The sequence below is a fragment of the Equus przewalskii genome, chromosome 13 (assembly GCF_037783145.1).
Source record: "Equus przewalskii isolate Varuska chromosome 13, EquPr2, whole genome shotgun sequence".
Lineage (NCBI taxonomy): Eukaryota > Metazoa > Chordata > Mammalia > Perissodactyla > Equidae > Equus > Equus przewalskii.
The window spans coordinates 55245370-55270273 of NC_091843.1; the positions used below are offsets into that span (position 1 = coordinate 55245370).

The window sequence follows — 24904 nt, forward strand, 5'->3', positions numbered from 1 at the left end:
GGCGCGGCGCCCCCCGCCCTGGGTCCTATCCCTCGCCGCAGCTCCCTCCTGGGCTGTGAGGACAGCATCCGTCGTGGCTGCGTCCCTCTCAAGCACAGAGACTGCCACGCCGGGGTTGGCGCCTCCTGTACTCTCCTCCAGAATCTATGAGGTACCTCTGGAAAGGAGGTGTCCCGGGAGGGGGAAGGGTGGGAAAACCTGGCACGAGATGGCCCAAGCCTTTCTACTCAGACAAGGGCTCTTCCCCGACCCCAGGTTCTGAATGTCCGAACTACGGGCTGCGTCCTAGAGCGCTGCCTCGGGGGCGGTGGGGCGCTCGGTAGCAAGCTCGACAGTGCCCACCCACCCTGCTTGACCCTGCTGGAGTGGGAAGCGTGTCTTCTCCAGATTCTCCGCTTGTTTCTCAGCTCCCCACTGTGGGACATGGTGCAAAGCAGGATCCTGAGCTCCGCTCCCTCCTCCCGAACCGTACAGGGGGAGCCAGGGAGCAGTCCCGGACTTGGGTGTCGGGAAAGGAAACAGGACTTCTGCTGTCTTTCCTGCTCCCTCGCCGCCCCTGCGCCCAGCGCCTGGCGCCTTCTCCTCCTTCTCCTGCACGGGGTCACTCGACCAGGCGCTTCTGGAAAGTTTTCCTGAAAGCCATGGGCGGTAGGCATGACAGGATTGGGGCTCCGCGTGTGCAGACCGCGGGAAACCGACCGCGGAGGGAAGCGGGTGGACGGTCCAGGATGCGGCTAGGAGCTAGGTGCTCGCGCACAGTGGCGTCCCCAGGCTGGTGGTCAGCTTGGTTGGGGTCTCAGCGCTGCACTTGTTGGACCAGGCTCTCAAGCAATCGAGGAAGGGGTGGGGGAGGAAGGGGAGGTTGAGGGGCAGAGCTTGGAATGCCGTGCGGCCAGTGTGGACAGCGGCTGGCGCGTGGGTGCGTGTGGACACTGGCTGGGGCTCGCTGGCTTGCAAGTACCAGCTCCAAATGCAAAATGCACAGCCTCCTGCGCCCCACGCGCCGTTTTCCAGCCTGCGGGTGTCGAGGGAGGAGCGGAGTAGGGAGCCAGGTGTGCGTGAAGCAGAGGGATGAACCGTTGTCTTCACAGCCGAGACAGGCACTTCCAGGGGCGTCCTCCGGCCTTACTGCACTGGGCAGCCCCAGTGGCCGTTCTGCGCGTCAGGTCCCTGGGAGAAAGGTGGCTGCTTTGGGGATGCAGTGGCCAGGCACGGCCACCGTGGGATCGCTCTCTGCTCTGCTTAGGCTGGATGGAAATCAAGTTACTGCTGAATGTGATCTGCAAAAGGTTTAAAACACACGCGCGCACAGACACACACACACTTTCTCACACTTGTACGCACAACTTTCTTTGCCTCAAATCTGAAAAGATGTTTAACCCAGTTGTAGTGTTCTGCCAGTAGGTCTCAGGAAAGCTATTTAATGCCCCCCAGCGCTGGTTTTTAAGTCCTTCCCAGGAGAGAGGTCCTGTGCTCTGCCTGGCCTTTCTCTATCCTTGTAATTTTGAGTCTACCTTCCAACATACATCTTGGGCATCAAGTCCACAGTCTGCCACTCTGTTAGCAGGGGGAATTGTTGGTTCTGGATACATGAATCCTTTATTTAGGTTTTTCCCAAAAGTAAAGTTGCCTGTGTCAATCCTAAATGAAAATATCTTACTTTTTTACACCTTATCCACACGTTCCAAAGGTCAAGATTGCAAGCATTTTGTATGGTTTTTTAATACCCTGTTTTGTCTGCATGGAACAGTTTTATGATTTACAGGAAGCTTTGATTAAACTACTCCAGGCACCAAAGTTAATTATTAACCTAACCTTAAATACAGTGGCAGAACCGTGTCTCCACCTATTAACCTAAACTATCTGTTAAAAAATAATTGCGCTAACTATTTCAATTTGGTTTACTCATGCTTGTTTATATGGTAACTTTTATTTGAATCTTGAGTAACTCCCGCTCTCTATTATTATTTTGGATTTAGGGCATTCTTAAATGAGGCACTTGGCAAACCTATCTGAAAGCAGAAAAGAATGAACATCAGATTTAAAACTTCATTTTTGTATGTCTTTTTTTTCCAGGTTGATATAAAGCAGTCTAGTTCCTGTTTCTTATTTACGATGTTTGTGTGGTGACAATCTTCCCAGTGTTATGTTTTACATGGACCACCCTTTGGAGATGGGCCACATCTCAATAATGCATATCACCCACATATGTAAAAGTCCAGCACACGCCCAAAATCCTTATCTCAGGATCCATCTGCAGAATATACTTATTGGAGAAAATATCTAAGTTTAAATAGGTTAAAATTCGTAAGAACCAGTGTAGAAACTCAAGTAAATGTTGAACCAATAAATGAATGAAGGATAGTCCCACATGGTTCATTTTTCTCCGCTTAAAGTGGACCTGGTGTTTTTTGCTACAGTGAAGAAAAAGTCTATGCCTTCAAGTAGGTTGCTATAAAGTGGCAATAAGTGCAACTCTTTATTTACACATACACAGACACACACACAAACACGCATCCCTCAAGTTCTCTCAAAGTCTAGTGAATGCTTTTCTCATCGTTACAAAATATATCATTTGCGTTTTGAGTAGGCGGTTAACATTGCCTAGTGTGTCGAATCAGAAGGATAGAAGAATTAGGAAGACTGTTATCTTCATTGAATAAAAATAACACATCCAAATTAAGAACTTGTATTAAATTCAAAATAAATACTCATGCTTTAAAAGCAAATGGGTAATTGCACTCTCATATGAAATGGAAGGAAAAATACTGTTTTGAACAAGGAGGTAAGTCAGATGCTTTACTACGTGTACTTAGTGGTTCAGCTCTTTTCTGAGCAGGACAAAAGAGTGATGATGGGAGAAAAAGTTTTTTTAGAACTAGATTGCCAAGAGCTAATATATTCTCCCATCTTATTTGTTTGCAGAAAGGAATCACAGAACAAGCCAAACTAATTGCAAATGCTTTAATTAGGCATCTGCCATTTGCAGCAGTATAAAGCCGAGGGAAGCCTGCCTGTGTCTCTGTACTGCCCCCACCCCACCCCCCTTTTAGGTTCACACAGTTTATTGTCCTATTCCCGGAGTGGGTGTTCCCTGGGTGTTCACACTTCCAGGGGAAGGTGAAGCCTGGAAGCATCCTCCTGTGCCCTCCCATCTTAGTGTCCCTCATTCTCTTGGGGTGCCCTGGAGCCAAATTGTCTCTGAGATATTTCTATTCCAGACTGAAGGCTTTTCTCATCTGCCTTAAAATGTACTGCAAGAGCTACTGAGCTATTCTCTGCTGGCAACCACATGGTTGCCTCTTGGGGATATGGTACGTCGGGAAGGGAGGGAGGCATTTAATCCCTTTGAAATGGGCAAATAAGATGTCATACCACACAAACCTCAAGGGGAGAGGGGAGTTCAGGATACCTCTCAGCAGGGGACTGTTACAGTATAGTATATACACGAGGGTATTTTGCTTTGTGAAGCAGATGAGTTCTTGCAAAACTATTTTTATTAGAATAATTCTAATTACACTAACGGAGAGTGTCATATAGAACTATCAATACTCTGATGTTTCCCAAATGACCTCTTCAGCCCAGACCCCTCTCCTGGATCTCTCAAATATTCATTGCCTACAGGCTAGGTAGCTCCTCTTGGATCTAACGGACATCTCAAGCTTAACATGTTCAAAACACCTACTTCTGGATCTTTCTCCCCCAAATATTCTTTTCTTATAATCTTCTCCATCTTGGTAAATGGCAGTTCCATTTTTTGAGTTGCTCAGGCCTAAAAACTTAAGAGTTATTCTGGATTCCTCTTTATCGTATCCACATCCATTCCAGCTGCAATGCTGTTGGTCCCACCTTCAGTGCTCTTGGCCGCACCCTCAGAATGCAATGCATGCAGACTTCCTCCAGGTCTTGCACCTCTGTGGCCCTCACGTTGGCCAAGCCACTGTCCCCTCCTGCTGGGTTATTGTGCCAGCGTCCTAACTAGTCTCCCTGCTTTGCTCTTGGCCCCCTATAGTCTTATCTCAACACAGCAGCCAAAGTGGTTTTGTTAAAGGTAAGCCAGATCAGATCACTTCTGCTCAGATGCTTTCCCATCTTATTCCAATAAAAGCCAAAGTCCTCCCAATGACCTTTGTGGCCCCACATGATCTGCACTCGGGTCCACACCTCTCTGACCTTCACCCCTCCTTGGGGTTACCTGAACATGCCAAGCTGCTCTCCTCAGGCTCCTTTGCAGGGTCTTGCACCTCCTCTTTCTTGGCTTACGACAGTTCTTTCCCCTACAAAGCTGCATGATTGCTCCTCACATTCTTTAGGTCTCCTCTCAAATGTCACTTTCTCAGTGAATTCCTACCCCCTGACCTGCCTCATTTTTTCTCTTTAACACCTTTCACAGCCTGACAAACTAAATGTTGTCCTCATTTATTTTCTTTCTTCCACTAGAACATAATGCCGTGTAGATAGACATTTTTCTGTTTTATTCACTGCTGCATCTCCATCACCTAAACCTGTGCCTGGCTCATCATAGGCCCTTCATAACAAGTATTTGTTGAATGAGTGAATGAATAAAAAGTGAATCATTTTGCAAACAGCTAGTCTTTATTTTATCACTTTGTCTGCTCTTGTTTTTCTACATCATGATTCCATCAAATGAGATACTTCTCTGGCTGTGTGAGTGTGTGTGTCTTCCATGTACATAGATGATATATCTCACGCACCATTAGTGGAGCATTCGCTGTGGGGTGTTGTCCCGGTCTTGGTGATGGATTGGAGCCTGCTCATTCCCACACTCTCACCCCGTCCCCTTCTGTGGCCGAGAGCACACATCTGTGGGACACCTGGTTGAGGTGAAATCAACTGGCCAAGAAACAGAGCTGAGACGACAGCCAGCACTTATGGGGATTGAGCTTTTGACCTTGGCCTCATTTGTTCTGCATTCTAACCGCTGCCCACAGAGCCCTCTTGCTTTTTGTTTGGAGTTTTCTATTAGTAGTTTTTAAAATTCAACTTTCTACCAGAGAAAACAGTATGCCTGTTAACCCACATTTCTGCCCTGTACCAGTACAATGATAACTGTTGTTAAAGATCCTGTACATGGAGTCGGATGACCTGGGTCAGACTCTTAGTACCATGGACAAGCCAGATAACCTCTCTGAAGCTGCATGATATTCAATAAAATTGTGACTAGTAAACCTAGGCTTCCTACCCTCTATCATTGCTGGGATAATAATATGAAATCAGTAGTGTGGATGTATATGGTAAAATATGAAATGCACTCTGGAAATTTGAAAAGTTCGGTGCTAACTCCCTTCTCCTCTCTCCAGACCCTGGGCCGAGCAGAGACCCTCCTTCATCCTCTAAATCATAAAAGAAAGTCATTTTAGTGACTTTTTGTAGTGTTGAAGTTATTGTAGTGTAAACCACATTATGAAATTAAATAAGATCTTCAAATTCATTGAAAACACGCAATCAGCGTCGAGCATGGATAGCAACTTTACTATCAGAATGCCAACTGTGTCAAGTAAAGATCGCTTTCAGTGTGACCATTAAATTGGGCAAGGTCATGGGAGTGGCACTCTGCCAGTCATTTAGAAGTAAGGGCATTGTTTGTGCTCAGGTCAGTTCTAAAATTGTTCATGTTGATGTCAGCACTAATGTAGAACAGAGACATCAGGGTGAACTAGGAGGAGTCGGAGAGAAGTTTTGCTGTTTGCTGTAATGAGGGCATTTTCATTTGATTTTGTGGCATGAAGTGTGGAGGAACTGTCAGAGGGAAGGCAGTGGACAGCTCTGGAGGCAATGCAGAGGTGACATTTCTTAGGCAGACGCAACACACTTGGATTTGCATCCCGTTTTTTGCCATTTACAAATAGTGTGACTTTGAGCCAGTTGCTTAACTTCTCTGCCTCAGTTTCCATTTGTAAAATGCTGGCAAGATGATATTGTTATGGTTGTTGAGAAGAGTAAATATGATAACATCTGTAAAATTCATTGCACAATGCTTGGCACACCATACACACTCATGAAATAAAAGGCATTATTTTTATTTGGGTGGCAGTAGTCATGGTGAGTGCCCTAGTGGGGAGAGAACAAAAGGAAATGGCCACAAATCTGTAGCATAAAGAGATGATGCAAAGGAAACAAGGTTTGGACTAGAAATGAACATTCACACTGCAGCTGGCCATAGTGTCAGGGGTTTTAAGCTGTGAAGGATGTGAAAAAGTGACTTGCGTGGGAAGAGGAGTCACGATCCTTTTCCTAATGTTGCAAGTTGAAATATCACACCCAAAACATGGAAGAAAAAAACACTATACAAATGAAACAATAGCAAGCAGCACAGGGCCTTACATCAAATAAGAGCCCAAAGGATAGTTGTTTTAAAAAAATGATAGCCTTAGGGGGCCGGCCCCGTGGCCAAGTGGTAAAGTTCCTGTGCTCCGCTCAGGCCACCAACGTTTCGCTGGTTCGCATCCTAGGCACGGACCTAGCACTGCTCATCAAGCCATGCTGAGGCGGCGTCCCACATAGCACAACTAGAGTATCAACTATGTACTGGGAGGCTTTGGGGAGAAAGAAAAAAAAAAAGATTGGTAACAGATGTTAGCTCAGGTGTCAATCTTTAAAAAAAAAGAAAAAGAAAAAATGATAGCCTTCACTTACCAACACTTTAAAAATAAAATACACAGTCTGCACCCACTAAAGAATCTGAGAGCACCCACATGTGGAATCTGAGAGCAGCCTATAATGACTGTTCAGGGATGAGTTGAATTGACCCCAGGGACCACACCTGTCATAGGAGAGAAGCTTGGCAGCCAATCAACTCCTCCAGGAGGCTGTGACTGGGACTTCTGCATGAGGGTCTTCATGGTGGCCATACACATGGCAGCTGTACACTGGCTGGGTCACTCTTCCCTGGCCAAGCCTGAAATCCGTTTGGGAGAACATGAATCTCCATGCAGAAGCAAACCACTACCTTGCCCACCAAAAAAAGGAAATAGTAGGCTGACCCCAATAGAGACAGCATTAACTCCACTGACTGATATGCTGCTCTACAGCCTGAAATTTGACTCAGATGATAGCCAGACAAGCTCTTATCAGTGAGAAGAATCCGACTTCTAAAAGGCACAGCAGAAGGGGCAATAAATTGGTGTTATCACCGCAATTCCCTGAAGGACTCCTCTTGCACCCAGGAGGAGTAGGAATCCCTCCCTGGCTTAGAATTACAGTTATTTTCATCTAGGAAGAAAAAATTTTCTCTTAAATTTTGTAAGTAGAAAGAGGATATAAGGAGAGTGAAATAAATCAGCAATGAACATGCCCCAAAGACTGAAGAGCCAGGTCCTTCCAAGCTGAGCTGCAAGTATGATTGTTGCTTTGAAAGTATTGTTAGTAATAGATACTGCCACATATAGCCTTTAGACCTGAGGCTTTCACTGAATGTGACTCAGTGCTTTCTGGTGGTTTCCAACTAACCTATAATTGCCGCCTGTAGAAAATTTAATTTAAAAAGAATCTACGCCAATTTTAAAAATTTAGCAGAAGAATCTCTAAAATTGATGCTAGTTACCCATCTCTTACCCCTTCTGCCCTCCCATGTGTTTAAGACTAAGCCTTTGGCCATGATTTAATTCGAAGCATGTATAGAACAGAACAGGATCTGGTGCTGAACACAGTGAAAACACGCCATTGGAAAATAAACATTTTAGAGACTGAGAAGAAATAAAGAATATATTAATTATGATTTGATGTTATATGAGAGTTTTATAAACAAGCTTTCTGTGATGGATCCATTCTTCTTTCCTTTTTCCTATTCCTGAATCTTTTTTTAAGGAGAGTATTCCATCTTTTTATTAATATAGTAGCAATTCCAGCACTTCCCCACCCCTCCCCCCAACTCCTACTGTCCTTGAGTGAGGAAACTAGAGAATACTGATGGAGCTGGTGAATGGAAATGTTGCTTTTCTGAAAATGGAATGCTTTATGAAAAATTGCATTCTACAAAAAACTCTCAAACAATTCAGCAACTGTCTCTCCCTTTTACCCTGGAGAGCCACGTGGCTTCATTCACATATTTTGGTGTTTGAATGCATTTGTTCATAGGCCTCCAACACCCAGGTGGAAAACCGGTCTATTAAGCTTTTCATTATTCTAAAAACATGAGCATCTGAGTTACTAAGAACATTCTCATCTCTGCATAGTGAGCGATAAATAGAAACCAAATTGTTTACAGCATTCCAAACTGGAGTCTATGTAGCAGAATGGCAGTGGGGTGGATTTTTATAAGCAGAGTACTTGTTAATGGTTTTCGAGATGGATTCTGTGCTAATTCTTCTCGCATCATGAATGATGGCCCTAGCTAGACACTGTCGCTGGGATCTTCATCTATTAATCATGGAGGCTGCTTTCTTATTCGGTTGCCATAGTTTCAGTGCCTCAGATAGTGTTGGGGTGTCTTGGGAAAGGTTGGAGATATACTAGGGCTTGCAAGCCTGGCAGCTATTCTGGCAGTTGTGGTGTTCTGAAAGAACTGCTTCTCATATAATTCACTGTTGGATTAAAAGAGGCAACTTCTGAGAGTGTCTCTCTGGACCTTGTTATGTGCACATCCAGCTGATATTTACTCCAGGATTTGCCTCTTGCTCAGTCCTGCTGGTAAAAAATTACAGTCCAGGAGCTGATGTCACTTTCATCTTTCGACAAGAAAGCAAAAGGGTGCGAACTCTTCATTAAGCCTATTCATAAATGGGGAGGTAAATGAGGGCATTCAGGACTTTGCTCAAAATTTCGGTTTCATAATTTGGTTTTGGCTCTGCAGATCGCTACATAAATAAAATGACCTCATGAGTGTTATAGGTTGTGCTCTGGTATGGCAATGTAAACCTTTAGTGCTTTGCTTCAGGTTTAACCTTGATTTTTTTAGGTTTGACACACATTACTGAGGAGCTGGAGACCATTTTCTTGTATTTTGCAGCATTGGCCCATAGGTCTACTGCCTTGTCAGCTCTTGAGTATATGAGCATTTTTTCCTCGCTGTAATTGCAATATTTTGCTATTTTGGTTTTAGCTTTGTGACTTCAGGGTTGATGAGGAAAAGCTCTCCAGTTGTGTATATGTTGTGTGACCTACTCAAGAAAAGATTTGGAGCAGTAAATTGCTGCAAGAGAGAGAGAGACACACACTCAGTGATTTCTGTGCTTCGTGAGTGATGGAGAACACAGCTTTCCTTTGTTAGGTAAATTTGGCCTTGTGTGACAGATACTGGTACACTTCTTAGTGTTTTAGTTCCCATTTCTCAAGTGGACTTTCAAGGACTCCTACCAGTCTAAGCCAAGCCATTTAATTCTTTTGTAGATTAAAACATAAAATAAAACAATCTCACACTTGAAGCAAACAGCACTGAATTCAGGAAATGTAAGGCATCAAATGAAAATCCTGGCAGATTCAGAAGAAGAAAACCTTGAATTCATTACAAATGGGCCTAATCTAGAAAATTAGTCACTTTTTTTTTCACTAGAAAATGACTAGTTTTTATTTCAGGGTGAGCTTCAAAGCAACCGTTTTAAATTTCCCCAGATGCAGCCTGCCAAAATTTTTGTGTAGCATTTTTAATGCACGTGACTATTATATTGACCCCTCCCTTACCCAACCACACTCAGTGATTGATTTTAGAGGCCAATAATTTGAAGTAAATTAAAAGGATAACATGGCCTTAATTGCTACTGGCTTCACCAGGCTTCTGGGCACCGGAATTCCTTGTGGAGAAACACTTTTAAGTGTCACAGCAGTTTTTGATCATGTGGTCTGGCTTACCCATAGGCTGCAATCATCGCCCCAGCCCTTCTCCACCTCCCCCTCAAATATCTCTGTGAATCAAAGAAAACACATATTTGTAAATTCAGTATTACGGACCCTTGATTGTTTGGGAGGGTCAGAAAATAGGTCCTGCTCATTTTATGGTATTATAAGTTAGTTGTTTAAAAAAAAGGAATGGAGTGGGAAGGACAGTGGGACTAACATTTCAGATCTGAAGGGTTTTTTTGTTGGAAGAAGAGTTTGTGTGAATTCAGTTTGCTGTCCTCGCGACAATAACAAGATTGTGATTACTCTTTGCTGTCTGGTCAGACACAGTATTGCACATGTAGCCTTAAGAAAAGTAAGCAGCACTTCTGTGTGGATGTCAGTCAAATACAATGTGGACTTTAATTAACCTTAATTAATGATTTCTGATTACAGATTTTCTTTTGTGCCTCTGAGGCATCAATACCTTGGAGGCCGTATTTCGGTGGAACATTTTCAGACAGCAGTGACTTGAACGTGCTTCCATTATCTTGCCATGCAAACCACACTAGCTTCTTATTATAGGAAAAATGTGATTCTGTATCATTTGCAGAATAGTGATGTAAAGAATGAAATATCACTTAAGGGATAACTGAAATTTATAAGTGAGGCAGAGTACCTTGAATCTTTAGGGGAACCGTTTTAAATTTTAAAGGAATTTACTTATCAAAATTGCTCATACTTACTGGCTCCTAGCTGGCTGGATTCGAGGTCATTTCTTCCAAACCCTGAATAAGACTTTCAGTAGTATCCTAATTCTTTTGAATGAAAGCTACTGTGTGCTGGGGCGGTGGACCAAGTGGTATTACCTTTGCTTAAAACTACCCTTTTCCAAGAGCTAATCATAATGACCAGAAATATTGTAGGTACAGGAGAGAAATAGGCCTTACTTTTGGTTAAAAGTACTTTTTCCTGTGTCATGAGTTTTACAACAGATATCAAGAACCTGAGTTATAATGTTAATGTGCTATTTACATTCAACTTGTAACTAGAGGGTCTAATAAAAGTTAGATATAATATATTAATGCCAACTTATGAATTAAATTTCTGTGTGAATAATCATCTTGTAGCTTATACGAAACTCTAGTAGCATATAACCCATCTAGTCTAGTGTAATTTGTGCTTATGAATTATAAATGCTTAGCTTTTACAATTAAGCTTACCAATCTATAAGCATCTTAATGAGAAATTACCTAAATTAAATTGATTTGTACTGTTTGCTGTACTGTGTTCTAGGGTAGTGATTATCTGAATTTTCAAGATGATTGTCCCACTGCCTGCAATACAGCTTTACTTTTCGTAGAAATAAAGTCAACCCAGTGGCATGATCCCATGTTTGCCCAGCCAAGAGGAGATGCTACTGGTGTCAGAAGTAGGAAGGACAGAATAGTTTCATATGTAGCTAAGAGTAAAGGTAGCAATTATCTTTTGGATCCTTCTCTTTTTTTAAAGGGATGTTCAGAGTACTGGGAAAAGTTTTCTACTAAAAAGTCAACTTTTATCTACAAGGTGTTTCCTTTCATTTGTGATGAGGGGAAGTTCAACATGTTGAATATGCTGATTAATTAATTCTCATGGGATATCTTGGAGGGTGGAGCTTTCATTTCATATTTTGTCATGTCCAGAACACAAGACCTGTTAATATTGCCCAAACACATCCGTTCCCAAGAATGAAAAAGACAACATAATTACCTTTGCTGTTAGAAAACAGCCACATCCAATTCCCCAGCAGATCCTACAACATGCCAGGTGTGCAAGAGAAGGCTTTGAAATGTTGTGAATAGCTTGACATTATCACATTGTTATTGAAATGCAAATTCTTCTGAGCAGAACTTGAAAGGGTTTTAAAATGTAAGACTAAGACAATGTATTTTTTCTTGCTTGTTGTCAACCACAGCTAGTCTTAACTGGAGGGCTTGTTCTACTAAAAGTCATCATAATACATTTGCATATTTCATTATATCTCATTGTCTGTGTTTAAAGTACAGACACACCTTCCTGGGATGGTACGTCGTTGGGACAGATGGGCTTCCGGCAGTGAAGTGCAAACCCAGGACTGTTCCTCCTAGGAGGCGTCTCACTGAGTCCCATGGCACATTTAGAAATCAGGCTTACTGATGATGATCAACATCAACAGTATTTAACAGTGTTATTATGAATAATAAAGACCTCATTTATACAGTACTTATATTTTTCAAAGTGCCTTTATAAACGTTGCCTCATTTAATGTCATTACAACCTGGATTAGGCAGGGCAGGTATTATTATGCCCAATTTAAAGATGCGATAACGGAAGTTCAGAGAGGTCACATCATTTGCCAAAGAATGTACGTCTGGTAAGGGAGGTGCTTGGAACAGGTCTGCAACCTTCTGAATCTGAGTTTTGTGCTTCTCCATGTCATTGCACTGTTTATTCAGTACTTCAAAAAACTTGTACAGTGATTGCAGTCTTCCCACCATAGATGTTCTCACATACGCCTGTTGTGCAGGTTGAATACCCACAGAATAAGTTGGGAAGTATCTTTGCAAGGGCTCTACCTGAGGCCCGTGCAATTAGGACCTAAAGTCCTGCTTTGCAGTGGACAGTGGCTTCCTCCTGCCATTTCAGGACATTGTCTCCAGGGGCTTTCAGGGTCTTGAGTCTGTCACCTGAGAGGAGATCAATTGAAAAGTGGAGGATGTTTCATTGGGGATTCTAGTCCTGTCTTATAAGAGGGATAAAAGTAAACAATAACATGAGGGTAGAAACTTTGACCCTGGTGCAGGGTAAACCAGAGGAACAGAGAGCTGAACCAGATATCCTGGCAGGAATATCCCCCTGGGGCTTGAAACTTGTACCTATGAAACAGAAACCCATTTTTAGCGCAGAATAAAGTAGACCGTATGGCACAACTAAGTAGATCTTCTCTCTGACAAAGGTCATTCTACTCAGTGATCCATGCTACCAGGTCTAGTGAAAGCAGCAGTTCAGTTTAATTCAACAGATATGTATTTGGCACCTACTCTAGGCAAGGAAAATTTCTAGATACTGCAGAAACACAGTGATGCCCTAGTTTAGAATTTATTAATTGTGTACCTACTATTGGACAGACATGGGGCCCACATTCTACTGAGGAATGTAGATATATGAAAAATCACTATTGTAAGGTCTGACTATTCTCCATCCCAGAGGCAGAATGGTAAGGATCCTAAGAAGGACAGGAGGGAGCAGCTCTGTCCAGCTGGGAGGTCAGGCAGGCCTTTGTGAAGGAGGAGGCATTTGAGCTGTGTCCAAAGAATGTGGATGGGAGGCAGGGTTGGAGGCAGGGAAGCAGTGGGGCTCAGGGAGAGGTAGGTGCCAAGACCCAGAGGCAGGGAAGTGCAGGACTTGGCCCCAGAGCAGCAAGGGGTCCTCCTGGTGATGGTGATGGTGATGTGGCCTGGAAGACCTGAGGACAGAAAGGGGGATGGAGAGCAGGCTGTGGAGCTCTGCCCTGCTGAAGAAGCGGAACGTGGAGCTGCAGGCAGTTGAAGCCTTTCAGCAAGAAGATGACATCATCACTCGTGTGTTTTAGAAATATAAATCTGCTAGCAATGTGAGTGGAAAAAAGGAAATAAATCTGGGTGTATTGGCAAGGTATAGCCGTCAGGACTTGGGGACCAGTTGGACTTGTGGGGTAAGGAGTGGAAGGAGTGGTTCCAAGATGTCACATCTGGGGAAATGAATGGATAGTTGTGGCATTGGCCAAGACAGGAACCCAGGTTTACAAACAAAATAGTTGATGTTTAACAGCTATCATAAACCATAGTTAAGTGATATATAGGCCAAACCTCAAAGCCTTGGACCTAATCCTCTTGTGCTCACACCCAGCTCTGTGAAACCAGTGCTAAAGATCATAAAATTAAGAGTGTTTAAATTGTCGCATTTGGTCTGGCAGCTGGGACCACTTTCTCCCACATTAGAAAGGTTAATACCATAATATGAGGTTGATAACATGAGGAAGACTGAGTACCATCCAGCGCGTCTATAAAACCTGGTACAAAAGTGCAGCAAGAACAAGTGCCAGTGAGTCAGTCATGTAAGAATCGGGGCATACATCCAGCCACCTGTTTCCTATTTTTTTCATTCTGAACCATTTTACTTTATGCAAGTTTTTGAATTCTGAAATTAGATATACATGTGTTTGTCCCTCCTTCCCTCCTCCCCACCCTGCCTTGGGCATATTTATATGAGTATTTTTCTCTTGAGTTGCCTTATGCAACTGAAATGTTACAGATGATGTAATTCACAAAACACACATCACACCTAAATTGTGTTGTTTATTTAATAAGACAGGGTTAGCAGACAGCTAGGCCTTTTTCATTGCATTGTGCTAAAACTGAATGCTGCTTATATAGTGGAAGGAAAAATGTGTTCAGTAATATTTTATTTAGAAATAAATATTTCTTCACCACACAGGTCATTGAGGTATCACGGATTTCGTTTTATGGTTTCAATCTTTAGATAAGAATGCCGTAGTACGCTTGTCCAGTTGTCCATCCTCTGAGGCCTTTAATAGTTGAAAACAACTAAGTATTGATACTATAAAAAAGAATCTTATAAAGATGAATATTTTGTATTTACCCTTCACATTGCATTTTTCTTTCAGGGGTTTCTAAATAAAACTTGTAACAGGACAGTTTTATGCTCTAGTAAAATAAAGTTTTATTTTGTATTTTAAAAAGAGGTTGAAAAATAGAAGTGAAACAAACAGGATCAGAAACATCAAGTATCTTCAAGGACTTTTAACAAATTGTGTGTTTCTAGAGGGAAGAAAACCTTTACAAAATTGTTTGTTTTGATGTCCTGTTTTAAAGGCACATTCAAATTAAACGTTAAGAAATAATCTGATTTTTTTTTTTTTACGTTGGGACACTATGTTTGAGTTGGTGTCATCGTATTGAACTGAACTATACATTACTTATTTATTGTGGTATGTCAGATTATTGCATTGGTGTAGTGTTACTTGTTTCTAACTTGTAGGCTGCCCTCTAGTGTTACTTAATCTCAAAACAACCACTTTTGTTTAAATGCCATGAAAGGTGGGAAAACAGTGTCTTACCATGTAGTCAGCAGCTAACGCAGCCCCGCTAGACACTATCTCTAAATACAGTGTTAAGAAGTTTATGATACCCCGTTTGAAAGGTTGTGAACAAACTTAAATGTGTCCATCACCAGAGCTCTTGGTGGCACAGAGGACAATATTGTGTGGAAAACAGACATACCGATGACTGTGAATTCAAGTCAAACTTTGAATACAAAATCAAACACTGAACAAGGAGTTTTAGGACTACGTTATTCAGTTAATTTCACGTATATTTTCATTTGTGTATGCAAAAGAGCCATATATGATAAAATAAGCTGTGTCTAAATAAGTCTAAAAGACCTTCTTTAATAAGTTTAAATAAAAATTACAAGTGTCAAGAAAAAAGTTTCAGTGACTATTGGGTGGGCGATGTTTGGCCAGACAGCCTCAAAGTCTGTGGCATAATTAGCCCTCAGGGAAGAGTTCTCAAACTTCAATACACTATCGTATTCCAAACCTTCAAAGGGTAAATTCCAGCACTTTATAGATTATTCTCTGAAGATGTTAAGAAGAGAAGCATGCGTTGCAGCCTAAACTGTGGCATTAAGTACTTTCTGACAGTAGTGCCAACTCCACTTTTTCTTGGATGAAGAGTAAGCATACTCCAGAGTCTGCAATAAGTGGAGAGGGTAAATTTCAGACTCGGTAGCTATTTTTCGCATGTGTAATGTTGGCATTCTCAGTGGGTTACGAAGGTACATCTAGCTCACAGTGACTGACATGAATTCGATAAAAATGGTTCCTGATGATGATGATGATGATTTCCTTAAAGCTTTTAGACTAAGATCAGGAAGAACAACTAAGACCACATTAGTGCTAGACACACGGAAAATGAAGCTGAGTGTCAAAATTACCCTTGGAAGTCAACTTCTTTTCTTCTATGGGGGTGATGTGATGGACTAATTAAATGCAGAGCTGGAGTTTCCTATTCTGTTGGTAACGAGATCTTGGGAAAGTTATTTAACCTCTCTGTGCCTCATGTTCCTCATCTGTAAAATGGGAATACTAACAGTGTCTACCTCATAACGTGGTTCTGGTGACTAAATGAGAACGATGCCTGTTACATAGTAAGCACTCAATAAAAATTAGCTATTATACGTTGACACCAAGTCCTTCTAATAGAATTGGCTGAATTCAGAGTTTTATGTCACCAACAAGATATAGCTCTTGGGATATAAGTTCAAACTGAAAAGACAAGATGAGAGTGTCCAGATGAGTCTTTCTGCCTGCTTCCATCTCTGTCTCTTTCTCTGTGTTCTTTTGTTTTTCAAGGCATGATTTAAAAATAACTGATTGAATAACCATTCATTACTTCATTTTATTTAGGAAATGTTTAATACATACCTACTATGTGCATTGAGCTATATTATATATTAGATCCTATTGATATTTCCAAAATATTAAATAAAGTGTTAGGTGAGGTGATGAGTTTTGCTCCAGCTTTCATTTGCCTTTGTTGGCCCTAGTACTCAGTTAGAAGCCTGTGTTTATCAGGCTTATGTCACATGCCCCGAGCTGCTGCCTTCCTGTACTCTGGGAAGAGAGGATGTAGAGAGTTCAAGGGAATAAAACTGAGGGTTTTCTCACTCGGTGACTTTTCTGGATACAGCATTTAGATTGTAGTTGATGTTATACCTGGAATCACAACATTCAGGAATTTTCACTAACAAAGAGGGCCCAAAGATCTCTGGTAATTTAATATCTAACTCAAAATCAATGTATAAATATAAAAAGTTTATTTTCTGCAACAAAACTTTGTTACTTGTGGCATGAACTTACCCCACTAAGACAAAAATGTCAATTTGATTCATTGGTTTTAAACACTTGTTTTTCACAAAACCTGATAGTTGGTCCACTACACAGCAAAGTGGATGGTTTGGAAAGTAAATCCCTGTTCCGACTCAGCTGTCATCCCTGCTTCCCTGAGGTAATGAGAAGGCAGAAAAGGAGTTGGGTGATTGAAGAAGAAAAACGAGGGTCAAATGATCATTAGCTCTCAAGCAAACACAAGTTAATTCTGGCTTTATCTGTCCCAAGTGTTACTCCGGTGGGCAAAGCCTAATTTACAAAAATAAGGAAATTGCTAGTCAGGAGTTAGGAAATGTGCTAACAAGCAGAGCTTGGAGACTGGGTCCAGCCAGAGATGGATGATAGGAACGATAGGAACTGGGGCCCCTCCTCCAGGCCAGGAACGATTGTGTTCATTTTGATATTCACCCAAACTCAGGGCCATCTGACAGCTGTTTGGTGTTTCTCGTGAAATGGACTTGGGCCCTGGCCAGATGCTAGTGGACAGATGTTCATAACACAAAAAGCTTCATGAAAATAGGCGCTAATTGGCACCCTCCTAATGATCTGAACAAATAAGGCAGGAATGGGCTGGACCTGCCAGTGACCATCTCAGCGCCCAAGCCGGCCTTTCCCGGCTTAGGGAGGGCGCCTTGCTGGAAACTGAGCTTTCCCATACTCAGGGATTCTTGGTTCCTGGGCTCCTTGACATGAAACCTCCAACAGGGATATGTAGTGTCTGTTTTGTGTGTGTGTATGTGCTTAACAACTGAACCCTTTCAAAAAGGTGGCAAATCAGGGCTCATTGGGACTTTGCCCACCCCCGACCAAGGCAAGCCTCGAAGTGCAGAATTTTCTTCATGAATTTAGTTTCTATGCAGTATTTTTTGAACAAATACTTTATGAAAATGATTACCTATTACCTACCTGTGAACCCTCAAACAGAATCTATGTACTTCATTTCATACCTTTAATTGTAATTGATTAGTAATAGCTGCAATATAATTTTGTTCAAATTTTTTGGTTCAAATGGATTTTTTTTAAAGCCTAAGTTAGTTTAAAATGAGTATTTCAGGGGCAAACTGGTTTGACAATGCCCCATTCATAATTAGGTGGATTTGCTCCTACTTGTACAGGCTACGATTAACTGTCTTTGATTTCAACAGTTAAACTGTCTTTTTAGTGCCTGGGGCAGTTTTTGAGTAGGAATTCTCCCCTCTCTTTTCCTCTCAATTTTGCAAGTTGGAAACAAACTCTTACCTCCTGGCTGATTACTAGTAGAATCTGTTACCCATCTAGAGACTGACAATTTCTTTCTAAGGCAGGATGTAGTTTTATAATAGGTGATTTAGCATATGTTTACTGATGTTACTGTTCATTGCTTGTTTTTCATGAACTCAGATCATGTCCAGATTAGGACATAGAATAGAGGGCTCCCCCCAACTCTTTGCAGCCCCCACTCCTACCTCTGCTTGTTAAAGCTTCCTTTTCTCTATCTTTTTCCAGAGAGAAAGATCTAAGAAGGACCCATCCTCCACCCAGATCTTTCTAAAACATGAGCTATAATAACCCAACTAAAGAGGCTGCACACATTTTTCTAGTCATTTCTTTAGTTAGTTATCCAAAAAAAATTATGGACTTGGTTGAAGCTGTACTGTGTTGAGTGTGAAAGGATGTCTTATCGTGGTATTCACTGGGGTTGAAAGTCTCTTGGTTTTTTTCCCCTAACATCCTATTCTCAGGATTTCTCTGGACCAGGAGTACACCCTCTCCTTTCCATTCTCCAGCGTGGCTCCTGCTCCCTTGAATGAAAGGCAGCTCCGACTAAAGGAGCTAGAATATGCCCAGCAACCAGTGCTGGGTACTATTGAGTCCATTGTTTGCTCCCAGCACTGTGGAGCCAAATCTCATTTTATAGCACAGTGTGTTCTAGGAATTCCACTTCATCAGTACAACAGACCTTCTCTAATGCTTTCCTCTTTTCTCCACTTGCCGCTGTCACAGGCAGCGCCACACAGTCCTGCGGCAGGCAATTATAATTCACTTCTCTCCAAGGCTCCGCTCTCCCCCATTTGCAAGGGACCACAAGGCATCAGCTGCCATATTAAATAGAAACTAATGACACCAAGCATGATCAGCCAAAGCAGTCGACGTGGTGGTGTGTTTAAGATTTAATCCCTTTGAGGGACTGAACTCTGAGTTCAGAGGTGGCCTCCCTACACTGGTTACACGGAGGTTCATAAGAAATTAGGCTAAAATTATACTTGGTGAATTTTCAAGTGCTTAAAGGTAAATGAGGTGACTATTTGTAGTTAAAATGAATACATTAAAATGTTTCCCAATGCAGTCACAAAAAACAGCTCTGATACAAAGTTATATAATGCACAGAGTATTATTGAAGCCACTATATGTACTTATTTGTCCTCCATAGTTTTCAAAGCAGTTTGCAAACTAGCAATACAGCCCCTGTTTGTTTTCCAAATGGAGAAGTGTCCTTTGGTAGCTCACGAGAATTCTTGGGGATGAATGAGTACGCTCTACAACACAGCCACCTCCTCCTGGGCCCTCATCTGTGCAGGGAGATGCTTCTCTCCCAAGACAGGATCTCCATCATTGCTTGTTTATCCCTTCCCCCCAAATTTTAATTTTTTTTAACTTTCTAGTATATTTTGGCAATGGTTGAATGAAAATATTTTCCTTTTTGTCATATCTGACCACATATGGCGTCACTTATGAAATAATTTTCTATTGGATTTGCAAAATTGCCCCATTATTAACACTGCCTGTAAGTAAGTATGATTGTCCCCCGCTGATATAAAAAGGTTTTGAGAGAATCCCATCTGCACTTGCACATTCAGAGGCTGACACATGTGAACTCTCCTCTTGGTAGAGAGGATGCGGGCTAATGCCCCGCCTAAGTGGGAGGCCGTGTCATCTTCCGACTCCTCGGCACTTACCTAACTTGCTCCGTGGCCTTATGCAGCTGTGCTGAGAGATGGGGAGAGCATCATCGTTACGGGCCCAACCTTGGAGGATTTCACTGAGTACCAAATCATTAATTGACCCGAAGGTGAGCAAGTAATTAGTGCAAGGCTTTTCCAAGCTCTTTGACATGCACTGTCCCATTTCATTCCCACAGTACCCCATGGCACCTGTCCTTGCCCTGGTTTGGAAAAAGAGAAGAAACCTTCTTCTGTTGAATAAAAAGATCGTCAGTGTGAAGTTACGTGTTCTTATCCTTTTGCCCAACCATTGTGCTTCGTATTTTCAGCTTGGCAAACTAAAACATGTTGAAAAGGAGGGCTGGCTACAAACTCCTTTTTTAAAAAGAAGTGTGAATATCAGAGGAAGCCTTAGGCCATAGAGACACTTATTTTACACATTCTGGGGAATTTTAAAGATGAGCAACGAAGTGCACGGCTCGCCTGGCAGTACTCTCCAGGCTAATCAGTAATTCTTTGACTGGCGTCAGTGACGTTTGGTGGGTAGTGGTTGGTATGCCTACATTTTTCGTTGTCATCATTTCTTCAGGTTTGGGTATTTTGGGTATATAACTGAGTCAGGATCTATAGACGGATCCTGTAAGGGACCCTCGGGAGCGTCCTTGTGGCAAACAGCAGGCAGGTATTTTTTAAAGCGCTACCCTGGCTGTCAGAAAGTTGACGGCTCCTGACACTTTAAGTTGTCAGTCCAGACATCCTCATTCCTCTGTGGGATTATTGATGTTGTTGTTGTAGCGTGTCTCCGTTTAATTGCAAACAGGGAGCTGATAGAGCAAGCTTGTTGTGATTACATTCTCTGAGATACCTATTATATCTGAATTCAGTAATCAAGTCAGAACTGGAGTGTGGAGGGCAGGGACCAGCTTCAGCAAATGAAACTTGTCCACAAGAGAAGAGAGGTGCGTGTCAGTGGTCATCTGCAGAGAGGCCGGAGCCTGGGTTCAAACCCAAGACCACCACTCACTAGCTGTGTGACCACAGGCAAACTACTTAACCTCTCTGTGCCTCAGTTTTCTCCTCTGTAAAATGGAATAGCAATAGTGCCTGCCTTTTAGGGTCTTTGTGAGGATTAAATGAGTCAAGATGTGTAGATTGCTGTAAGGGTTTGTTACATAGTAAGCACTAGATAAGCGTTTCCTATTTTCAGTCTTTTCCTCCAAATCTGTTCATGTAAGCATGCTGATGAGGCATAAGCTGCAAAGAGAGTATGTGTGTGTGTTTGTGTGTGTGTGCTAGAGAATATCATGCAGAAGTGATTCTACACTGGAATTGTAGCCAGGGCAAATTTGGTTCCAGCTTCTCTACACCCTAAGCCCTTTCTGAGTCACTCCCCTCCTCCACCTTCCCCCTCTAGATTCTTCTACCCACTTTCTCTTTGGTCATGGCCCATATCTCATCCAAGTGACACTTTACGAATTCCATAAAGCCACTCACCTTTGCGGTCCCCAAGAACAGAGACTATACTCTAATCCTCTTTGCATTCAATGTGGTACTTGCTGAATGTGCTAATGGATGCTAATATTTAATAACAGAGCTAACCCAAGCCCTCTTCTGACAATGTTGGATTCCTGTCCTTAAGGGTGAGAATTGTAGCCATGAAGCTGTTTGGGGAACTGGGTTGCCAAAGACCTGCCTGATCAGAATCTCCAGGGTCGAGGCCTGGGAATCTACAGGAGTCAAATGTCCCTCAGGCAACTGTGATGATCAGTCAATTTGGGGAGCCTCTGATTTAACTAACCGTCCTGAGAGTAACATTCCTCAAGTGTGAGATGAATAGAGAGCCAAGCTTTTCTCCCAAGGTTTTGGTACAGAGCAAATGATGTCATCTCTGTTTTTACACAGTGTAAAGCCCCAGGTCAACCTAAGGTGCCATCCTTACTGTGAGATGCAGAGCACCTGGGCGCTGTGGACGGTCTGCGGACTGCAGGGCACAGCGATGTGTGCTGGGCGCATGCTGCCGGGGCCTTCAGAAGCTGGTCACTGGACAACATCTCTCCTTGGGCATCGCCTTTGCTTTTGCTGTGATTGAGTAGAGCCATTTAAAGGCACAGTTTCAAGCCCGCAGAGCCTGACACGGGGCTCTCTATATCATTAGATGTTGTTAACATTAGCACTTTTAGAGTATTATTTCACAGACGTGGTTTCAAGTTCAGGAGCTAAAAGGTGGAGTAATGGTGTCAGATAACCTCGGAGAGAATCATTCTCTTGGTAATCTCTCCTTTCTTAAAATAATCCAGACATTGCTGACTGTGAAATTTGTGACTAACCTTCAGTAGATGTTTATTTTGCTTTTAAAATAAAACCAAGGACGCTTAGAAGTAGTCATAAAAGGAAATATTATGGAAATTAATGACCTGGAATAATTGAAGGATATTTATAGCATTCATATTTTAAAATAACAATGGCTTAAAATGCTGCTTAAATAATAAACTCTTTAGCCACCAATGCTTTTCCATTCAAACCGTAAAGGAATGCAGTTCCTTATTTTCTATTTGTCCAAGGTTAGGATCCATCACTGACTTAACCATGATCTGAAGATGCTCAATTAGAAGGCCCATGAGCAATGGAACCAGTTACAGCCAGTTGACTTAAACGTGTGCTATCACCAGTCCTAAAAGTAGCCTGGCCTTTGGCAGAGAGGTGTTTGTGATGGGCATGAATATTGGTTGAGCATTCTGATTATTGTTTGTATACTATTAAATGCTCTGAAAATTTATAATTTATACACGGATTGAATGATATAGGGGAACACTGTCTTGTGAATTTTGCATAAATGGTACCCTGCATTCCTGTTGGTACTAGAAAACTACTCACATGGCACCTTCTGTTAACAATAATTGGACATTTATGCTTCCTTAGAAGATAAGAGTGTAATTTCTCATTTATTATAAATAAAATCATTTTTATTTCTTGTCTCTGGTTTCCATCTCTGTTTACATTTTGTTTCTCTGGTCACTGTTGGCAGAGGTGAAGAAAATTAACTTCCCTAACCCTCCATCAGAGGATGGGTAACAATGGGTGACTGCGGTTTCCAGCGGGAGTTATCCCCATGCCAGCCCCCATCCTTTTCCTCCCCCAGAAAGCAAATGTTATGAGCGTTTCATGATAGTCTAGTCTTCTCCAAAGATAAACGTAATCACCAAGATCCTACTGCCTCTTATCTCTCTTCAGGTTTTAGCCTGAATTGTGTTCTAGTATCTGAGGTCTCCATATGCTATGGGATGGTGCAAAACAGAATTTATCCCATTATTGAGGCTAACTTCTCAGACTCCAAGAGAAATTTTTCTTTCTTGATTCAGTCCTCATTTGGTAGAGGCCTATAAAGTAACCTCTTAGGAGATTCTTGGCTATATTCAGGGAATTTAATATGTGATTTGTTTCCCCTGAATTTTCAGAGACATCTAAGAGATGATTTATGAGGTCCGTTTTGCTGTTTGCTTATGCTAATATTTATTTTTTTAATTGATTCTTTGAGAGCCTGAAAAGTGGTTAGTTAGTCTTCCCATCAGCTAGCTCTGAAAACCTTTAAACTATATCTAAGATCATGCTTTAGTTATTGTACACTTCTTTCTAGAAGTAAAAATTGTAGACAGAGAAGACCAGGCCTGTCCCATTATTCCTTTAGTTTCCAAGGCAGCATTCATGTAAGAACAGTTTAAAATGTTTTTGGACAATGACGAAACCCTTTTCGTTGTCCATTACGGCTTACAGGATGGAATTGTGCAGAGCAGTACTGTTTTCAGGTGAATTGAAGCTCTACAGGCAAAGAGAATGAAGTTGTCTTCTTATATCTTTTGTTACCTTGGTGTAATCTGAAGGCAAGCTCGTTTGTCCCTGGCCCCGGTTTTCCCATTGAAAAGGGGACTTTTGGAAACATATGGTAAAACCTTCCAACTGAAGAAGTAGTGAAAAATATATTATTTAAACACAACAGTAGCTTTTGCGTGGTATACACCATTATATTTATAGACTATAAATTGAAAAGAACTTTGAATATAATGTGAATAGTGGGAGGTCTGTTTTATAATTCTTGACCATCAAAAACCCCAAGATGTATTAGCAGCCCATGGCGACCCTCGGGAACCCATTTTCAAAGTTGTCTGTATAGAATGACATGCACAGTTTCTGTCCTCCACGGCAGGGGCTTGAAACTTTCCTCCATATACCACCCTAAAGCGAATTTTCTGCTCCAGTGTGACAAGAAATGTGATATTCACTGAAACGCACCATGAGTCTTGAGAACCATTGTTGAGCTGACTTGGCCATGGCAGCTAAATGGACAGTATCGAGAGTGTGCCAGTCCTCCCTGGAAGCAAGAATTAAGGTCCATAAATCAAATCTCAAGTACGGAAAAGAAAGAAAGAAAAGAAAGCTGTCAAGGAGGGTGAAAGCATCATAACTGGCCCTCACTGTTCTGTAGTGCCCAGCTGTGTTGATACCCACAGAGCTTTGGAACCAATTCAAGACCGATCAACCCAAAACTAGACAATAAAGTTCCAGGGCTGCCAGACATCCCTGTCTGCAGGTGTTAGTGTAAGTGATAGGGTAGATGGTCTTCCACAAGAACCGTGATGGCCCCGGGGCCAGTCTGCCAGCACAAAATGTATGTCCAGTGATAAGGTTCAGCACACTTGGAGAGAGCATTAATGGGCAGCCCGTAAGAGCACTTCAGCTCCTTTCAAAGAGTAACTTACATATTGCAAAGTTCTGGATGTAATATTCTTTGATTAATAGTGCTGATCATGTTCCCTCCTTATTTGCAGAATGCTTTACGTTCATGGGTGTTGACTCAAGGGATCATTCAGCTTCTTTTATTAAGTATCAGATGTATAGCAGTTTACATCATTGGAGTTTCTCCTCTGGTTTAGATCCAAAGACATAATTAGCCAGCCTTAATGCTTGCTTCTTAGTAATACTGTTATGAAATAAAAGCTTCTAAGGTAGAAGCTTCCTTAATAGATAAAGCAAAGGCCTTTTCTTAATCAGTACATTACTTAAGAGAATATTAATCAAATAGTTAAGTAAAACATAGCTTTTAAAATATAGCCCTTTGATCTTAAGAATATGTAAGAGTACTAATTTCCGATAACACATACCTTAAATCAGCTGACGTTTTAGGAGTTAATTCTTAGGAGTTAATTTCACATATTGGAATATTGAAAAATAAACAAATACA

The 24904-nt window shown here is 41.9% G+C and overlaps 1 protein-coding gene across 8 annotated transcripts in view; it reads left to right on the forward strand.

Moving 5' to 3' along the window:
- SEMA6A (semaphorin 6A) overlaps positions 1-24904 on the forward strand; it is a 126856-nt gene that overhangs the window by 1657 nt on the left and 100295 nt on the right. For 2 of the 8 annotated variants that reach the window (XM_070569503.1, XM_070569507.1), the window contains exon 1: positions 56-151. The exons of 3 other annotated variants lie outside the window; for them this stretch is intronic. The gene's annotated coding sequence lies outside the window, so the exon portion shown is untranslated. Of the gene's footprint in view, positions 1-55; positions 152-526; positions 649-24904 lie in introns of those variants that run through there. 3 more of the 8 variants (XM_070569502.1, XM_070569499.1, XM_070569506.1) reach the window with 3 other exon arrangements.